Source organism: Papaver somniferum, chromosome 5 (assembly GCF_003573695.1).
Source record: "Papaver somniferum cultivar HN1 chromosome 5, ASM357369v1, whole genome shotgun sequence".
Lineage (NCBI taxonomy): Eukaryota > Viridiplantae > Streptophyta > Magnoliopsida > Ranunculales > Papaveraceae > Papaver > Papaver somniferum.
Window position 1 is genome coordinate 137,262,748 of NC_039362.1, and position 4,426 is coordinate 137,267,173.

Genomic DNA, 4,426 nt, shown 5'->3' on the forward strand with positions numbered 1-4,426 from the left:
GTAAAACTGGGAGGGAAAACATTTCGATTGGTAATATCTCGTCAGCAGAACGGGAAGAAGATCTCACCACCTTCATTGCTTTCTTTGCTGAGCAGCACGACCGAGTCAAAAGGCAAAATGGGACGAATCGGAAGACAGCTTATTTAGGAAGAATCGTCCGCTTCGACCCGCTATAAAGTGGATCTGGTTTACAATGTCTGTTTTGGGGAAGGGACTGTCAAAGGAAACTACATATTTTGGCAGTCCAAATATCGCGCGAACTTGTGCAGCATGTCAGGTCTCTTTCTTTCATGTACAAAAATAAGTGTGCTTTGGCACCATGTTTTAGTTGTTCGTTAGGTCTAGTCTCAGGTTATGGTCTCTACCATTCCGTATCTTGGGATCATTCCTTAGGCGGTGATTACTCTCGACTAATACGATGCTACACCAACAACTCAGCTCAGCACCACCACCAACAACCACAACTTCCATCCCCACTTTTGCAGCTGAAATCAAGAAACATAGATAATAGTCGCAGCTTCACCAACGAGTCTGAGGCTTATCGTAATCGCCGATCAGTGTTTGTTTTTGTGTTTTCTCCTTTTTGGATTTTTATTAAGGATAGCTTAGGTGCAGCGAAGCATCAACAACATGATTCAGTTGTGCAAGTTTCACATTAACAACGGCAAAAGGTGTTCATAGAAGGCGGGGCCAAGAGCCATACACCACACCACAGTAACAACAGCTACCAATCCGCCAACCCCTCGGTTACAGAATCACCATCATCATCAGCAACACCAATGGATCACTTCATTATTCAGTTTATGAAGTATCCTCCAAATTTAGACTATTCTTGTGGATAGTCATTGAAGAAGGTTTCATAACCTTCACACTCCGGATCTACCTCCAGCATTCCATCAACAACTATTTGGCTAGCTGTAACTGTTGTGCTCTACACCAACTATGGTTTTAAACATCGGGAACGAAATATAACCAAGCTTGTAACGAAACTATGCAGGTAACGGGGACCAAAACAAGAATCAAAATTCGGAAGAACTCCCACACTATTAAGGGGATAAGGTCTAATCGAACAAGATGGTCAGAATTTAATGCTTATAATTGGGAATTAGTTATGCTGCTTTTTATTTACCCGATTGTAAAGACTGGGAATGCCACATTCCTAAACTATGTAACCCTGGAATATTCGAGCCTTTAAATAAATTTCTCCTTCTTCAAAAAAAAAAGAAAAAAACTCTTTTGAATGGCATTTATTGTTACACTCTGCTTACACCATCCACTGTGCCGCCGGAAAATTTCCGACCAAAATTTGAGAGGATACTGATTCTAAAATCAGAAATGTAAAGGCTAATAGCATTTTCCCTGAAACTCAATTTCCATGGGGCATGTGAGAATTTCTCAGTCATAGTGGTTGCTCTTGGCTGCATTGTGACCATTAAGCCAAGGAAAAGAGCACCATACTGCTTACTCCAAACAAAAGTTGAGGGAGAACATGAGCACATTCAAAATGAAAATTTCTGAGAATTATAGTTGTTGCCCATTTACATAACAACTAATCCAATTCTCCGTCTGTCTGCGCTGGTGATACATAAAATGAAAAAAAATAAAGATAATATACACATATCTTTCGTTGAGGGAGAACATGAGCACATTCAAAATGAGCGTTCACCACTGTATATAGGTCCCAGATGATCACCTTCCAAGCTTCCCAAGACATGAAATTCCTTCAGCGTTTCACTCCACCTCGTATCAAGGACCTTGAAACGGACCAGCACATACTTCTCAATCTTGGACTCCTTGTCATTCTGGAAAACTGGATTCTTACCAGGGAAGTGATGGTAATCTCCCATCTTTCTAGCTGAAAGAAAAACTTTTTTTTAATGGGACCACAGCTTAGGAAGACCCCCAGTTTCACAATATAGGTTACAACGCCGCATAGGATCTCTTCCTTGATTGGTTTGAAGGTGATACAGTTGAAAACAACGGGGAAGAGAACGTCGCCTGACCTTTCCGTCCCCTACGCGTTCCAAGGAAGTAGGAGCCACAAAATACCCATACTCTGAGGTAGCTTTGTGGTCTGAGAAGTCCTCCAACAACTGCAAGATAATAGCTTCTTGGAGAAGCAGCCCTTCACCATGCAGCTGCTTGGCAGGCACCGCTACGTTCCACTGCAATTCCATGTTGAGATGCATGACTATTTACCCGCCCAAATAATAGAGAAAAAGAAACAGCAGTTAGCTGCTTCACTAAATATTGAAACTAGGAAATGTTTTTCTTCTTCTTCTTTTTTCCTGAAGCCAGAGAATGTATATTGTTCAGTTGAACATATTATGGTGGGAAATGACAACAATATAATCCTAACAACTACACAATCATTTCCATTGCAACGTTAACTAACACTCCATAAAATACATGCATCAGGAAAGCTGTCAATGACTAGGAGAAGGTTTTCAGGTTGTAGACACGGTAAGAATGCAACATACGCCAAACTTTACAAGGCTAGTGTCCCTTATCAGTTATTACTACTGGCCATACATGAAAAGCTTTACCAACATAGAGCATATATCTAGATGTCTACTCAATTCTGATACAATTTATGCATTTGATTTGGATAGTCAATTTAGTAAGTCCACATGTGCCTCATATGCTTAAAGGAGCTCATACTTACAACTATGTACATTTTTCCCGAAATCATATCTCAGTTAAACAAGGCAGACAAATAGTTGCATGATTCGTGCAGTAAATATACTGATATACAAAGGGAATAAGTAATGAAATAGCTAAAACGTCTTTTAGGTGCTATGAGTGCATAACCAAGAAAGTAGAAAGTACTCGAGTGTCTAGATAAACTAACATACACCAAACAAACTCAGATGTATGAAAACACGGGCTAATTGGTAATGATGGTACAAAACGTCCTTAAAATGGCATAACTTACCTAGAAACCGTAGACTGCAGAGATTGTATAGAATCTGCTAAACCAAAATCGAAACCCATGTTACCCACCAAGTAACTGTGATATCCAACCTAAAGTCGTTTCCATCTCCCTTTAGGGTCAGGGGACTTCTATGTCCCATTTCACCCCTTTTACGAGATCGTTTTACTTAAAAAGAGTTGTTTGATTTCTGTTGATGCATTAACTTTAATGATATACTAACCAAAGAATTCTTATGTAACTTTCAAGGGTTTCACAGGCTGTACGAACTAATAACCAAGAGAGGCCAAGTATCTGACTGTCTAAATCAAGTAACTAGTACTCCAATATACGGTAGACAAATTGAGATGTAAGAAACGGATGAATTAGTAAAACTAAACCAAATACTGTACTAAGACTCAATGTGATATAACTCATAAATGCAAACGAGAATGCTGTAAATTTGATGATGGTATTCTTAGATACAGTTGATAAGTAATAACACATCTGCTAATCGAGTTCTCTCTCAGTCTCTAAGACTAAGAAGAATACATATAAGATAGCTAAATCTAGTTCTCAGAGCTTGTATAAAATCCAAACAATAACCGTGAAATCCAACATTAAATTCTAGAGAATGGTAAAAAGTTTAACTTGGTTGCTCATTTGAAAGACTAACTCAGATTTGGAGTTTTTACAGTACAGAACTAGATCTTTAATGGATTCCACACACACCACCAAACCCTCCTTCCCATTTGAACCCTTTTATTTGTTTTTTACCATATCTTGAGACCTAATTACAACTAGACAGTGTTGTTGCATGATTGATAACACAGAAAAAGCATAAACCTTAAAATTCAATAAATGAAATTTAGAAAAACCCTAAATGCAAACACAAACAATTTCTCTTAGAATGAGCAGAAATAAATACCAATCTGAAGACAGAGAGAGAGAGAGCGAGCAACAATGGGGCAGCAGCAGCAAGATGGGGAAGTAAGAGCAACTGCAGTGGACGAGCAAACCTATAATTATGGTCCAGGGACGAGACGCAACGGGACGGAGTAAAGACTAAAATCTGGACCAAAACCAAATTTCAGACCATATTTGGTCTGGGACCAAGACCAAAACTATATATAGTGGAGCGGAGGTATAATCACCGTTTGGCATCGGGCGTGTGTATAATCTACGTCTGTTGTGAAACGTACGTAAAGTCACCGCCCGATAAAGAGGCGTGTATATAAGTTACGTCCGGTTCAGGCATTGATAAAATGTTCGCCCGTTGGGACGTTGCTAAAGTTTACGCCCCACGTCAGGCGTTCATAAAATTAACGCCCCATTCAGACGAAGATTATACAAACGCCCCAGCCAGGCGTTGATATTCTTAACGCCCCACGTCAGGCGTATATATAGTTAACGCCCAACGCCAGACGTTTATATAGTTAACGCCCCAGACAGGCGTTGATATAATTAACGCCCCACTCCAGGCGTTTATATAGTTAACGCCCCAGACAGGCGTTG

General features: G+C 39.8%; 1 pseudogene; it reads right to left on the bottom strand.

The window, feature by feature from the left end:
* Positions 1-1,314: 1,314 nt before the first annotated feature.
* LOC113282862 lies at positions 1,315-3,910 on the bottom strand (annotated as a pseudogene).
* Between the last annotated feature and the right edge of the window lie 516 nt (positions 3,911-4,426).